Source organism: Nannospalax galili, unplaced genomic scaffold (genome assembly GCF_000622305.1).
Source record: "Nannospalax galili isolate Female #2095 unplaced genomic scaffold, S.galili_v1.0 scaffold191, whole genome shotgun sequence".
NCBI classification, from domain to species: domain Eukaryota; kingdom Metazoa; phylum Chordata; class Mammalia; order Rodentia; family Spalacidae; genus Nannospalax; species Nannospalax galili.
In genome coordinates this window covers 834258-851019 of record NW_008331484.1, presented here as the reverse complement: position 1 = coordinate 851019, position 16762 = coordinate 834258, and positions in this window count along the sequence as shown.

The following is a 16762-nucleotide window of genomic DNA, read 5'->3' as shown; positions in this document are numbered from 1 at the left end:
ACCTTACCCCAAACAGACTGGCTAGGATCAAGAGAACAAATGATACCAAATACTGGGAAGGATGTGGAGAAGGAGGACCGCACATTCACTGCTGGTGGGTTGGCAAACTCATGCAGCCTCTATGGAAAACTGTGTGGAGAACTCTTAAAAAATTAAAAATGAACCTACCATATGACCCGGTTATACCACTCCTTGGCATATACCCAAAGGACTCATCCTATTGTAGAGACACTCGTACAACCTTAAGCAACCTAAGTGTCCCTTAATTGACAAGTGGTTAACAAAAATGTGATATATTTACACAATGGAGTCTATTCAGCAGTAAAGAAAGATGAAATAATGAAATTTGCAGGTAAATGGATGGATCTAGAAACTGTTATACTAAGTAAAGTAACACAGACTTAGAAAAATAAACGACGTATGTTCTCCCTCATATCTGGCTCCTAGCACCAAATCCTTTTAAATTCCAGGTTCTTTTAATAAGATGATGCTATACAGCAGTCCCTTCTGCATGAAATAACTACTATCATCACGACTTTGGCTGAGCCTGATCACTAAACAGTCACGATTGGGCTTGTTAATGGTTGTGCTCATTCATTAAAGGAGTGCCAAGCAGGGTTACTGGACCCTCACCTGAATATCCAGCCACTCTTCTCAACCAACTAGTCCAGCCTTGGAAGACAAAAGAAAAATGAGAATGAACCGAATAGAGGGATGATTTTGGAAGCCCTTGTCAAGAAACTCCAATGGACTCTTCATATACCATTTGAAAATTGCCCTGTTCTGACTTTTTTCTAGTTCCCTGTCTGGAACTTGTAATGCTAATTACTCTTGCCTTTACTTCTCCCTCACATCTCCTATTCATGATTCAAGGACTTTCTTCTCTCCTTAGAGACAAAAGCTATGCAATTTGGGAGTCTTTTAGATAGACCCACTGAAGGGGTACTCCCATTTCCTCACCCTGTATCCCTGTTCAGCACGGAAGAAGCCAGAGGGGTCTGTGTCCCTATTCCCTACTGGCAATTTGGGTAACCCCTTCAGAGGATGGCATGATAAGAATCCGATGTAGGAATTGGCTCAGCAATTAGGGTAAAAAGACCCCAAAGAAATGTAGCCAGTTTCTTGGCTAAAAGTCAAAATCTCCTTGGGCCTGTTAGCAACATACTCTGTTCCAAGGTCAAAAATGTCCAAAGTATTTGGGAGCTTGTATCTAATCCTTAAAAGATTTTAGGGTTACCTCTTCAGAGGGGGGAATGTTGGAGGGGAGGGAGTGGGCATGGATTTGATCAAAACACCTTATATGCATGTATGAAATTCTCAATAAAGTTTTTGTAAAAATTAAAAAATACAAAAATAAAAGAGCTTGGCCGCAAAATGCCAAGTGATTAGCAAATATTAAAGTACCATTATTTTCTCCAATTTCATGGCTACAACTGAAATTTCAAGTGAAAAAAATCTCATTTGGTACACTCATGTCATCTCGCTAAAGGTTATACACCTTTTAAAAAATAAGTAACATTGGCTGGGCATGGTGGCACACCTCTTTCTTTAATCCCAGAACTTGGGAGACAGAGGGAGGAGGATCTCTGAGAGATTGAGGCCAGCCTGGTCTATATAGCGAGTCTCCCTCATCCTCCTCTGAGGCTCTACTGGCCTATGGCAAAAGCCTGTTCCCCTGAGTTGAGGCATCCACGTTCTGTTTGCAGAAAGTTTATGATCCTTCCTTGTGCTGAGCTTGGCTGCGGTACCAGAAGCTGTAGGATCTTTCTTAGTCTCAGTTTCCTCAACTGTGCAAAATCAAGTAGTCGGACTGTCATCTCTCACATGTTAACTAGGGCCTCATTTATGCTACTGATCTGTGTAATTATTTAAACATTCTATATTTACAACATTTATTATTTCTTCCTATAAATGATAACTGTTGTGAAAGTCACAATTTGTTTTAATGCCTTTTAATCTCATTCAAAGGTACTTTCCAGCTGAAAATTTCCATGATTCTGAGTGTGTATCAATTTCATGTCAGTCAGGATCAGAGGCTTGGTCAATATTATTTTTTCCGCAGGGTAACTGTGTGAGGCAGGAGATCTCACTTAAGCTAACAAATGTGTATCCTTCACAATGGAAGAATAAATAACAGTATAATTTGTAGATTAGCTAATGATTTCTTCCTGAGAAGATATTAACCTCTTCTACTTTTCAGCAAGAACTTAATATTTGCCCGCAGTTTTAGCTTAATGTTGGGGACTTTCGGAATCACCGCAATTTCTGCAAATGTATTTCCCATTTCCATTCTGTCTTCCTTCTCCAAATGTTCTTGCTGCTGCATTTCCATGTATTGATGGTTGTCTCCTTTCTCATTGTTTTATCCTCACCAACACATCCATATTTCCTAAATCTCCAAAGCTACAGAGAAACTGGTGGTAAATGTTTTATTATTTGAGAGCCTGAAACTTGCCATGGTCCTATAACTCTAGGATTTGAGAGGCTGAGGCAGGAGGATTACTGTGAGTTTGAGGCCTGAGCTCCAAGGGATAATGAACTCCACATCAACCAAAGCTACATAGCAAGACTCTCTCTCAAAATAGGCCAAGCCTGGTAGTATAGGCCTAATCTCTGATACTCAGGAAGATGAGGGAGGAGGATTACAACTTCAAGGACTGCTTGGGCTACATAGAGTTCTAGGCCAATATGGACAACTTATCAAGACCTTGACTCAAAATGTCGCAAAAATAGAGAGAGAGAGAGAGAGAGAGAGAGAGAGAGAGATCTAATTGTGTTTGTTTGAACCTATAATCCCAGCACTCAGGAAGCTGAAGTGGAAATGTCATAAATTAAAGGTTAGCCTGGACTACATAGTCAGATCCTGTCTCGAACAAACTGTAAACAAACAAATTAAATTGAAATTAAGTTATAACAATTGTACCATATTATATCTAAGTATCATTGACAAATCCTTTCCAAATGTCATAGTAAAAGTCTAATCTAAGTAAATTTTGGAATGCTCAGGCAATCCAAAGGAGAAAGAAGTCAATATGGCCTCAATACCATGTGTTCAAGTCTCAGACTGAGTGAGAAACACTCACAAGCTACTTCTGCTTTTGCACCTAACATATTGACAAGAAACTCTGTGCACTGAGGTTTCACCCTTAGACTCCTCTGAGAGTCAGGAATTGTTTTTCTGCTACAGTTCATTAAAATGCAGATGGCATGGACCAGGAAAGGGACTTGCTTTCTAATGAGGCAAAATCAGATGCATCTGAATTGGGGCATGGACTGAAATGAGGGGAAGAGCCAATCTGTGCCTATTTTCACATCCTTGGAAGGCTCTTGAATAGAGCAGAACTGTGCATATGCTCAACATTTTGTGAGTAGGATACACAATTCACAAGGAAATTACTTTCACACTTCAACAAAGTGGCTTCTTATATAATACAATGTAAGGGAAAGCAATTACTATATGAGAAGCACATATCCATATTTGTCAATAATTCAGAGCACTTGATACAAAATATAAGAATCTTATGAACCACATTTTGAAGGCTTCACTAATGCATAGGGTTTAAGTAATATCAGGAACCAAAATGTCAATACAGATATATCCACAGAGAAACAACACAAATGAAAACAGCTACAACAAAGAACTTTCTAGCATATTACTCAGTGAAAAGCACATGTTCTATGGGGCTGGACAGATGGCTCAGCAGTTAAGAGTACTTGCTGCTTTTGCAGAGAACCAGGGTTTGGTTCCCAGCACCCACATAGTGTCTCACAATCCTCAGTAACTCCGGTTACAGGGCATCTGACTCCCTCTTCTGGTCTCTGTGGGCACTGCACACATGTGGTGCACATACATAAATGTAGGCAAAATACTCATATGTGTAAAATAAGAATAAATATTTTCTATACATGTTCTAAAGCATTTTGGTACTTGATGCTATGGAGCAATACTGTATTCTACTGTCTACAACTTCTGTTCTTTTCTGATTTGGTGTTTATAAAATAGCCTGGTAAGTAGTAGACAAAAGTGACATTTTATCCAGCAGAGTATATGAAACACAGGCTAATGTTAACAGTCAGTTTCTGAGTTCATAGTTTACAGAGAATTTAATTTTTGTTGATTCTGTATTTTGGAATAATCACATTCTTATGTTAGTGGTTCCCAGACTTAACTGTTTTGGGACAGTAAGAAGGTTGAGAGTGCTTACAGAGTACCAAACTATTCATTTCGCCAACAACAACAATAACAAAAAGCTACCATTTCCATCATTTCAGAAAGGAAAGGATATTTCAACACCAAAACAAAAAAGGGAACTTTCTAATTTCAAAACAAGAGCACTCTTCCCAAGAAATACTATTTGTTAACCACAGATAGTTGAAAAGAATATCTTTATAGTTTTGTATAAATCTTAGTTGTATTTAATAACAATGCATGCTATATTTCCTTGGTATAAATTTCCACTTTATAATATGATGTGTTTTTGACATACTCGTATTTGCTGGCACCTATGAGGGAGGGATCTGAGGCACAACTTGCTCCGATGTTTTGTTTTTATCACTGCATTATTAAAACTTCTGAAGGCTGGAGAGATGGCTCAACAGTTAAGAGCACTAGTTGTTCTTGCAGAAGACCCAGGCTCGAACTCCAGTACCCACATGGTGGCTAACAACTGTCTGCAACTCCTGTTCCAGAGTATCTGATGCCCTCTTCTAGCCTCTGTGGGCATTGCATGCATGACACGGGTGCACTTACACACATGTAGGCAATACATCCATATATATAAAAATAAAACAAATAAAATAAAACTTCTGTTTTAGGGGCCTGAAAGATGTCTCAGTGGGAAAAGTGTCAGACTTGAGTTGGATCCCCAGAACCCATGTAAAAGCAAGGCATGTCTGTAATCCCAGCTCTGGGAAGGCAGTAGCTCCTTCTCAGTGAGACCCTGTCTCAAAAAAAGTAAGGCAGAGGGGGCAAAGGACACATTGACTTAAAATAGGAAAAGAGACCTGGGGAGGGGAAGTTATAAGGGAGATAACAGGGATAGAGATAATGGGGTGGTGGGGAGGTGAAGAAGGAGAACCTACTAAAACGCACTTTGTTCAAAAATACCATAATGATATCTAACACTTTGTATGCTCATAAACAATAATTAAAAACAAAAACAAAAACAAAAACAAGATGGAGACTGATTGAGGAAGAAACCCAGCATTGACTCTGGCCTCCACAGCAGAAGCATACACATGCACATGCATCCCTTCCACATGTGCACAGTCCTGCATGCACACACGCATGCATGAATTTAAAAAATTGTTTTATATCAGGCATGAGCAAAAGTGAAAATAGCAGTCTTGACAGTTCATGTGATGGAATTCTACAGACTATACCAACAAGGAAGTTCTGACCCTGTTTGAAACATTTGAAACAGTCAGATAAACTAAGACACTAAGGAACGGCAGGTCCCACATTCCCAAACCCTTTTTTCTACTTTGCTCACAAAGGGCAGGGAGGAAGGTAAGTGGAGGGAGGCTAAAAGAGTGTTGTGAGTCCACAGAAAATAAGCCCACAGCTTCCCCTGGCCCCTCACTGTTGCTCCTCACTTCCAAGATCACACATCATGGCCTCCCTTGCCATTTACTGGGAAGCTGAGAATTTCTACAACAGGGGTTCTGAAGTCAAGTAAACTCTCCCTTGCTGGACATATGATGCCTAATAATCCCAGCACTGGAGAGACAGAGCCAGGAGGATGGCAAGTTAAGGCTACCCTGGGCTACTTGGTGAGTTTCAGGCAAGCCTGTGATACTGGGCAAGTCCTTGTGCCAAATAAAAAAGAAGAAAGAGGAAAGAGAGAAAGAGAGAGAGAAAGAAAGAAGAGAGGGAGGAAAGTTAATTCTGAGGTTCCTTATAGGTTAGTGAATGTTCAGGTGAGAAAATTATGAAAAGGTATTTTGTTTATACAACTATATCTTTACATTAAATTTTAATGTAAAATTTATGATTGGTATGTGTGAATGCCTCTGTGGTTAGGTACATGCACCATGCTACACATTCGCAGTTGGTTCTCTCCTTCCACCTTTACATGAATTCCAGGGATGAAACTCAGGTTACCATGCTTGTGTGGCAAGCAGCTATACCCACTGAGCCATCTCACAGACCCCAAACTGTGTGTTATAAAGTTGGAAATTATTAGCTAAAGACAGTGATGAAAGGCATTGCACAAAGCAAATTAATACACGCCTTAGCTTACTTTCTATTGCTATAACTGAATAGTGTAGACAAGGTTCTTTATAAAGAACGAAGGGTTTTTTCCAGCTCATAGCACAGTGCTGGCATGTGAGAAGGGCCTTCTTGCTGCAACATGATATGGTAGAGGTCACCGGGAAAGACTGAATAAGCATGCTGACTCTTCATACAAAACTGCCAGTACATCACAGGAGTTAATTCAAGTTATTTCTCAGAAGCCCCCTCCAAACACCACTAATATATGGATTTGGCGGTTAAATTTCTAACATGTGGGCTTTTCCAGGGGACACATTCAAGTCATACCAATATATTCCATCTCAGATGTGTTGGAATTAGCTACTTATGATTGTATCTACAGTAAGAAGTTCAACACATCCTTTGATTACGTAGTTCATTTCCTTGTTTGTTGTAGAAGATAAATATATATTCACACACAGCACCAAAAGCAGTCAGTTCATCATCCATAGGATGAAATGCAGTCAGACTTTTCAGACAGGTTTTGGGCTCTGATTCAGTTCACGTCATTGTCTCACTGGGTTCCTGCTTCTTTCTCCTTTGGTCTGTTTCCTTTTTTTTTTTTTTTTTTTTCCATTGTGTTTTGACAGATGAGGTTGCTCATGCAAAGGAATCCTATAAAAATACAGGAATGCCACCTTTGCCTCCTCATGCAGAACGGAGCAACCACCCTTTCCTCCTTGCTACAAAGCAGGGAAACATTCACCTCCCTTCAGCAAGCCCAGTGAGGAAGGAGTGGCAGAGGGGTTGTTTTGTTTGCTGGGAGGGAACTGGAATGCATTCAGTAAGTCCTCTGCCCTCTCTGCCCAGAGGATCAGCTCCCCACCCAAACCCCCATGAGATCCAGTCTCAGAGCACTTCACACTTAGGCCAGCACAAACATGGCACAGCAAGGGGGACAGTGATTGTATCTGCCCATGCAATTCATTTGAGCACAAACTTTGTTCTTTCTTTTTTTTCTTTTTTTTTTTTTTTTTTTAAAAGCTTTATTGTTCCATGACAGCCAAAGGAATTTAGTCCTTAACCTGAAGTTTCCCTACTCTGAGGAATACAAAACCTTCTTTTCTGATAAGAGGACACGTCTGACGGAATTTTCTTCATTTCCTGCGTTCCTAGAGGTGTGGTAACTAGTTAGGCCATCTTTTGGACTCAGATTCACACCAACTAAAATAAAAGAAGGGCACTTTGGTAACATGGTGGCATTGAATAGAAACTCCTGGCATGCAAAGAAACATACAGTTAGAGGGATGAATAGTTTGGGGATTTTTAGTTTATGTTTTCTTACATTTTCTAAATTTGTTTAATTATTTTCCTTTCATCTGTTTCTGAAAGTTCTTTTTTTAAAAAACTGGCATCTTCATACATTTATATAATGAATTTTAGTTGTCTCGCCCTGTGTGTGTGCCTCTCCCCCTCCCTCTCTGCAGCTGAAATCTTCCTTACCTTTCTTACAAACAAGCCCTCCTCCTTCTTCAATGTCTCAAAGGCTCAGGGAAGATCATAGAAGAGTGGGTGAAAAGAATCTAAAAGTCAGAAAGTTGTACTTTTAAAATGACGTAGGTTTGTGTTATCTGTCCTCCTCTGAGTCACACTATTTTCCTTCAACTCCCTTCAAAGGTCAGAATGAAAAAGACACAAACCCTCTGTCAGGGACTGCACGTTGGTTTCCCCTGCAAATTCTTACTGAAATCCCAACCCCCAGGAGGTAGTACTCAGACTATGGCCTCTTGGAGGCCATTAAGTCATGAGGTTGACGCCTACATGAACCAGACCCTTATCAAAGAGCACAGAGACAGGCCTTCTGCCACAGGAGGTCAGAGAGAGGAGACAGCCTGTGAGGAAGTGGGCACCCAGCAGATCTGGATCTTCTGCTGTCCCAGAATGTGTCTTCTTCTGATTTCAGATTTGCCAGCCCTTAGAACTGTGAGAAACATCTTTCTGGGCTAAAAAAAAATTACATTTTAATTTATTTATTTCGTGTGTTATGGGTATGGGTGCACAAGTGCCACAGTACACATGTGTAGGTTAGAGGACAAGGTTCAGAAATCAGTCTCTCCTTCTACCATCTGAGCCCCAGGGATTGAACTCAGGTTATGAGGCATGACAGCAGGTGCCTCCAGCCTCTGCACCATCTCACCTGCCCACATGTCTGTTTATAAGCCTAGTTCATGTATTTGTTATAGCAGCTCCCAGACACTAAGATAGTCCCTCCCTCCCCTCTACTGCTGAGTTCTACTCAAAGCTTGAGAACCAGGACTCATGGGGCCAGCTGAGAGTGACAGGACTGGAAGCAGGAGAAAGGGGGCAGACCAGAGGAGGTCTGTCAGCCACGGCAGAGGATTCTCATAGCTGATTTCACCAGCTATGCTTCCTCTTCTGAACCCGACACACCCACCCAATTATAAAGCAAGGCGTCTTTTAAGTCATGATCTGTTTTCATATTCCTTTGTTTATGCGTAGGTGCGTTCACATGTATTGTGTTGTGCTTGTATGTGAGTAGGTTCACATATGTGTATCTCAGAGGATACCTCAGAGATACCCTCTACCTACCTCCTTTAAGAAAGTATCTCTCATTGGCCTGGAGCTCACCAATTAGGCAAGGCTGGCCAGCCAGCTAACCCCAGGAATCTTCCTGTTTCTCCCTACCCAGGGCTGCTATTGCAAGTGCCTGCTCCCATACCTAGTGATTTTATATGAATTCTGGGGGGTCAAACTCAGGTCAGCCCTCATGCTTGTGAGGCAAGCATTTTACTAACTGAGCTATCTCCCCAGACCCAATTTTTTTCTGTTGTACAACTTACCACAAACTTAGCACTTGAAGCACCACTTTCTCAGAGCTTATTACCTGTCCTTTATTTGGTATACCAAATAAAGGAGAGGTAATATCCTTTATTTTACAGCTGATATCCTTTTTAAAAAGCTGTTTTCGCAGAGGAACAGAGTGTTTGCTGTATCAGGAGGGTTGTTCTGTATATGTAAGTGAATATAGAGAGTAAAACTGTGCCAAGGTGTACACAGTCTGCCCAGAACTCCCTCCACATCCAACACCAGGCTCCTGCACACCAAGCTTCTCACAATCCAGGAGGCCCACATCCATTCCTGCCTGTCCATTTGGTGCTCAGTTATACTAAAACTGACACTACTCATAATAAACATTAGAACTCATCAACAGATTACAATGTGTCAAGCATTTGTATGTGTTATGTTTTTCCCCCTCACAGCCATCTCTTGAGACAGGGACTTGTATCCTCATTTAAGAGCCCGGGAAGTCAGGATATAGAGATTTTTAAAGTCATCTGCTCAAGCTTGCACAAAAGTAGGGCGGTGACAGCGAGTCCCCAGGCAGCCTAATGTAATGGTCTTACCCACATGGGAGGAGTGTGCAGACCTGAGAACAAGCTGTGATGGTTAATCTTGATTGTTGTTCTAGTTAACTTTAACTGTCGACTTGACACAGCCTAGAGTCATGGGAGAGATTTCTCGTATCAGACTAGCCTGTGGGCTTGACTGTTAATTGATGTAGGAAGGCCCAGCCCACTGTGGGTGGCATCATCCCATAACCAGGTGGTACTGGGCTGTATAAGAAAGCTAGCTAAGGGGCTTGAGAGATGGCTCAGAAGTGAAGGGCATTGGCTGCTCTTCTAGAGGACCTAGGTTTGATTCCCAGCACCCACACGGCAGCTAACAACCGTCCATTACTCTAGTTCCAGGGGTTCTGACACCCTCTTCTGGCCTCTGCTGGGCTTTGCTCACATGAGTATGCTTGCATACGTGCAGGCAAAGCACTCATACACATAAAATAAAAATAAATTTAAAAACAAAGAAAGCTAGCTAAACATGAACTGTGACTGCGTCAGCAAGCAACATTCCTCCGTGGTTTCTGCTTCAAGCTCCTGCTTGAGTCCCCACTCTGACTTCCCTCAATGATGAACTATAATCTGTAAGCTGAAATAAAACGTTTCCTCCCATAAGTTGCTTTTGGTCAGTGTTTTATTGTAGTAGCAGAAAGGATACTAGAATAGTTGTCAACTTGATGGGATTTAATCACCTAAGAGATGAACCTCTCAGCATGTCTGTGGGGGAGTTTCTGAGAGGTTGAACTGAGGTGGGAAGGCACACCTAAATGTGGGTGGCACCATACCAGGGACAGAGTCCAGCACTGAATGAATATGGAGAAAGTGAGTGGAGTACCAGCATTCGTCCCTCTGTTTCCTAACTGCGGACTCATGACCAGCTGCCTCGCCTGTCACCATGCCATCCTTGTTGTACTCTTGAAGCATGAGCCAAAATAAACCCTTCCTTCCTTAAACTGCTATGTGGGATATTTTGTCATAACAAAGAGAAAAGTAACTAACACAAAAGTTAACTTAATATTTTTTTGTCCACTGTCAATCCTGGCTCCAAGGCCAAGGGAATAGGCAGACTCAACAGCCACAAATCCAGCAGTGAGACTGTCACCCATATATTAGGGTTTCTATCACAGTTCAGTCAAGGGTATGAGCAGATCAAGGACAGCAGCAGGGTGCTCAGGTGACCTCTGCACAGAAAGCCAACATGGAATAGTCCAGAACAAGGAAAGGCCGAGATGAAAGGTGACCCAACTGCAAAGGGCAAGGAACATGGACAATTTTCAGATTGAGGAGCAAATGGCTTTATTTTAAGGAAAGCATATAATTCCTTCTGAGTATAAGATCCCTAACATTGACAGGAACTGGTGGTTGGGAAAGGCACTAAGGAAGGACCCAGAAGACTCGTGCTTACCCGGGAAGGGATTTCTGATCCTGCAAGAGGCCTTTGGAAGCTACCTCGCTCACACAGAACATAATACACTATAAAGTAATGTCATCACAAGAAAGAAGGAACTTGGAATACATGTGTCTGGCCAGTTATCCCACTAATGCTCTTCATTTTGACTTCCCATTAGAAAGACATGTAAATATATTAGTCAGGAATTTCCCAGAGACCTTAGACCAGGGGAGGCTTCCATTTCACAAGAAGGATTAAGCAGGGCACTATATTCACCCCCTCTTGAAACAATTCTCTCAGGAAATAGTTTACTTCCCTGTGTTCCGTAGGCCAAAGCAAGTCAGTGGCCCTCACGACTTCAAGGAGGACAGGGAAGAGCATCCTACCATATGCAGGGACACATTGCCCCTGGTGACAGTAGGATGACTGCCACAGAAGATGAGGGACAAGTAGATGTTTTAGATCAGATAAAGGCATGTGTTCTTCAAGAAAATGAAGCACTTACCATTTCCACAGTGACTTCTTTTTCACATAGCACATCTCCATAAAGGCCTTCAACATGACAACTATTTAAGGTGTCCTAATTTGACTAAATTGAGGAAGATTAAACTATCCATATTCTACTGTGAGCATGCTAAAAAAAGAAAAGAAAAGAAAAGAAAAGAAAAGAAAAGAAAAGAAAAGAAAACCTCATTCTCAAACTCTGAAATAGTAAGTGATCAAAACTTGGATGGTACCATGATACCATGACTTTTTTGTCCTTGAACTTGCCTTTTGCCCTGCTATTTTTCTTAGCAATTTCAAAGCATTTTATGTTCTACCATCTGGACCTTCCAACATTGTAACAATGAATATACTTCATTTATTAGATGAATCCTTTCTTTTTTTAAAACAGATTCTTGCCATGTAGCCCCAACTGGCACTGATCTCCTCTTGCTTAAGGTTCCCACGTGCTGGGAATACAGGCCTGTGCCACCACTCCTGGCTTTATTTTTCCTTATTTTAATAAAATGCCTGGGGCAGGATACCTTTATAAAGCAAAGAGTTTTATTTAGCTCACATTTCTGGAGATTCAAGGGTATGGTTTTGGCATCTACTCAACTCTACTGAGGATATCATACCATCATGGTGGCATAGTGTGTGAGAGGAAGAGATCACATTACTAGACAGAAAGCCAGAGTAAGGAGAAAGCACCAGCCAGTTCAACTTTCCACTACTTAAAAGTCCTACTGCCTCTCAACGTCACCTCTAGGGACCATGTTCCTAAATACATGAATCTTTGTGGGACACACTCAAACTGTGTCCAAACCACAAGAGTTGCTTATTACACCGTTCAACAAATTGGAGCACAATTAAATGCTAACCTGTGTGACCCTGAGTTTAAACACAGTGGAAGTTGTGAAGCCAAACTGATCAGCCTTCAATAAGATCTCATCTTCAGCTTGAAGGATATGAAGTATTTGAATAGACCAGAAAGAGGCAGATGAGAATGCATGATGCTGTTAGTCTTCATCCATGTCTTCCGCACAGGGAGAGGATCTCAATGGTCACACCTTGGTGGAGATCAACAACTGCCCCTTTTAAAGGAAAGAAAGAAGCACAGCTGGAAGAGGGTAGTGAATTTTCTCATTATGCCCCCACCTGCTCTCTCCTTTCAGTACATCAAGTTACCCCATCATTCCAGCAAGTTCCCTTTGATAGAGCAAGTCCTATCACCTTGTAGTAAGAGCATAGGTTAGTCTACCAATTCTCAAAGTGGGCCCTAACAAGCAGCATGAGCCCTATCAGGGGACTTATTAGAGGTGTGTTCTAGTTTGCTTCTCTGCTGTGTTAAAACACTGACCAAAAATGGAGAGGAAAGGATTTATTACCTCTACAGGTTAGAGTCCACCATGGAGTGAAGTCAGGGCAAGAGCTCAAGAAGGAACCTAGAGACAGGGATTGACGCAGACACCATGGAGGAATACTGCTTACTGACTTGCTCCCCCAGCTTGCTCAGTTACTTTTCTTATACAACCCAGACCTACCTGCCCAGGGGACATTATCATCCACAGTGGGCTGGGCTCTCCTACATCAATTAGCAATCAAGAAAATGCCCCAAAGACATACCCACAGGTCAGTCTGAAGAAGGAAATTCCTCATTTGAGGTTTCCTCTTCTCAGGTTTCTGTAGTTTGTGTCAAGTTGACAAAAACTAACCAGCACAAGGTGCAAGTCAGTGGACCATGACCAGTATCCCATCCAGAAAGTGCCCAGAGAGCTGGGTTTTAGAAACTCTTCCAGGGGATCCTGATGCATGCAAATGTGTCAGAAACACTGTGCTCATTGAGCATGGTAGTATATGCCTACAATCCCAGCAATTTAGAAGCTGAGACAAGAGGGTTGCTATAAATTCCAAGCTGGCTAGGGCTATATAGCAAGATCTTATCTCTAAACCAAATGACACACATGTAAGAAGAAGAGGAGGAGGAGAAGGAGGAAGAGAAAAAGTAGAAGGAGGAAGAAAAGAAAGAAGAGGAGAAGGAGGAAGAGAAGGAGGAGAGTAGGAGAAAAACGAAGAGAAGAAGATTGAAGGAGGAGGAGGAGAAGAAGAAAAGGAGAAGGAGGACGAGGAGGGGGAGGAAGAGGGGAGGAGGAAGAGAAAAAGGAGAGAAGGAGGAGGAGGAAGAAGAGGAGGAGGAAGAGCAGGAGCAGGAGCAGCAGCAGTAGCATTGTATCAAATATCCTTGCTTCACTTCCTGGCTCTACTAGAACTCATCAGCTCCATGCCTTAAGCAGACTGTTAATCTTGCTATATCTCAAATATGTGTGCATTCAGTATTCACATGTACATGGTTATTGTGAAATAAATGAATTATGCATGTGAAGCCCTTTCTCTAGTCCTATGCAGTTGATAAGTTATCACTTGAGAAGTCCCTTCACTTTTAAAACTTCCTCAGTGCCCTGACTTCCTTCCTATCCCCTTTACCACTACCGTGCCATCCTATCACCTCATTAACTTTTTTGTTTCTTTTTTGTTTTCTTTTTAAGACAAGGTCACACTGTGCAGTTCTAACTGGCTTGAATTTACTATGTAGAACATACTAGTCTTGAACTTGCAGGGATGCTCCCACCTCTACTTTCCAGGTGCTAGAATTATGGGATGTTTCCTCCCAAGCTTCTAATCCTTTTTTCCTTTTTTAAAAAAAATATTTTATTTATTATGTTTATTTTATGTGTATGACTGTATTGCCTGCATGTAGGTAGGAGCAGCTGTGTTGTGCAATGGCCATGGAGGTCAGAAGAGGGCGTCAGATTCCCTGGAGTTAGAGTTATGGATGGTTGTTAGCCACCACATAGGAGCTGGGAATCGAACCCAGGTCCTCTGCAAGAACAGCCAATGCTCTTAACCACTGAGTCATCTCTCCAGCCCCTAACCCCATTTTTCAATAGCATAAGATATACCATTATAATCCCTTTGTGTGTGTAGTTCAATGGCATTGAGTACATTCACACTGCTGTGCAACTACTACTACCATCCAGCTCTGGAATGTTTTTCATCTTCTCCAGCTGAACCCATGTACCCATTAAACAACAATTCCTCATTTCCCTGTGGCATTACCATACCACATTATAGTTAATACCTGAGTAAAACAGCCTGACTTTTAACTTTAGTTTTCAAGGGTGGGCCAAATTCAGAGGACATCTATTCCCCAAGATGTCTGTTGGAACTGTGCCTTGGAACTGTGTTCTGAAGTCAGGCCTCACCCATAATTTTATTCAAAAACAATTCTCCAGCATCAATTTTGGGCACCTACAAACTTAGACCCACCCTATCTTATCAGACAATCTTACCTTCTCATCCCCAGACCTAAAATATCTCATATATGCAGTGTCAAGCATTCTTTCTCAGTCTTCATTGTTTTCAGTGAAGATACACGTGCTGACTTTCATCACTTTGCTATGTTAATTCTCAAGCCTACACACATTCCTGTTATCTTTGGATGAAGTAGCAAATTGAGGGTCTGAGGAATCAACATCAGGTGCCCAGGTCACCAAAGCACATGTTCAATAAGCTTGCCAAGATTAATTAAAAGTTATTAGTCCTGGGCAGGAGATCAGAATCAGTGGTTAAAAGCACCAGCTGCTCTTGCAGAGGAACTAGGTTCAGTTCCCAGCACCCACATGGAGGGAATCTGATACCCTCTTCTGACCTCCTTGGGCATTGCATGACATAGGTGCACTTACATACATGTAGGCAATACACTCATACACATAAAATGAAAATAATAAATAAAAAATTTTAAAGACATTAGTCCATCTTCTCTCCATTTTGTAAAAGTCATTTAAACATTTCCCTTCATCCTATCCTCTTCCTATATTGGAAATCAGCATTCTATTTTTTGTCTCTGTGAACTTGACTACTCTAGGTATTACATAAAAGTGAAATCATACAGTATTTATCCTTTTGTGATCATCTTATTTTACTTAAAATAATGTCAAGATTCATGCATGTTGTACCATGTATAGGAATCTCCTTCCTTTCTAGAACTGACTTGTAGCCCTACACTTTGATGCTCCATTCTTTTCAAATGGACACTTAGAGTACTTATACTTTTGGGCAACTGTGATAACATTGCTACAGACTTACATCTACACATCTATGTGTGAATCTCTGACTACAATTGTTTTCAGTGTATGCCTAGAAATGTATTTCTGGTTGTGAAGTAGTCTTGACAGCCCCATCTTGATCAGAGAAGCCTTATTTGTTTGCCTCTTCTGTCTGGCTGCTTGGCCATAGCTACCACAGAGAAACACCTCTCTCTCTTATATCCTAGAGAATGTTGCAGAACTTTCTTGCATTCTTTGAAAGCTGAAAACGGAGGGACGGTTCAGTCTTCCCCTAAGACATATATCTGTTTCTCTTTCTCTAGATTCTGTTTTATCATGGTGAATGATTTTTCTGATCCATCTGCAAAAATGCAAAGTACTCAAAGAGAAAACATTATTTTTCCATTCCACGGGTGATAGAGACCTAAGAACAAAGGAGGATTACAGGGTGGACTGTCCGCTATGATAACTTAGTTGTTTCCCACCAAACACACAGTATCATTAACTTTGACTTTGGCTTCGACTTAATCTATTTTGACTAGGAATATTGTCTTCGGAAACACTACAATTTCCTGAAGAGACTGCAAATCAGCAGTCTTGCCTAGAATCATACATGCCCATTATCTTTCCTCTGCTTGAAAGATGTACAAAGACAGTGTATCATTGTGAGCGACGAGGTTTTATTTTATCTTTTTTTTTAATTTAGTGTCTGCCTCCTGGATGAACTACGAGGTCAGGTATTGAGATATAGAACATTTATCAGATGGATCTAACGTTTCTGCTATCCTGTAGACATTAAGAAAACAAGATAATAGATTTTAACTAGCAGCTGGGAGGGAGTTGGACTTCAAAACTTTTAGATTGCATAAAATACAACAACAAGACAATAGAAAATGTGCTCATTTGCCACGTAAAACCACCCCGATGTGAAATACTTAATGTAGAATCATTTCTGTGACGTCTGCAAGAAATATGGTTCAGACTTGATTTGAGCTTCGTCGTGAATAGGCAAATGTGCTCCCTCTAGGTGGCAGTGTTGTGCAGTGGAGTTGGAATCTGGATTCCATAGGTCCTATGACCCTTCGCCTCTAGCTATGTGACCTTGAGCAACTTTCTTACTTTCCCTCTATGACTCTCAACTGAAAAGTAAAGATAGTAATATCACCTTACATAA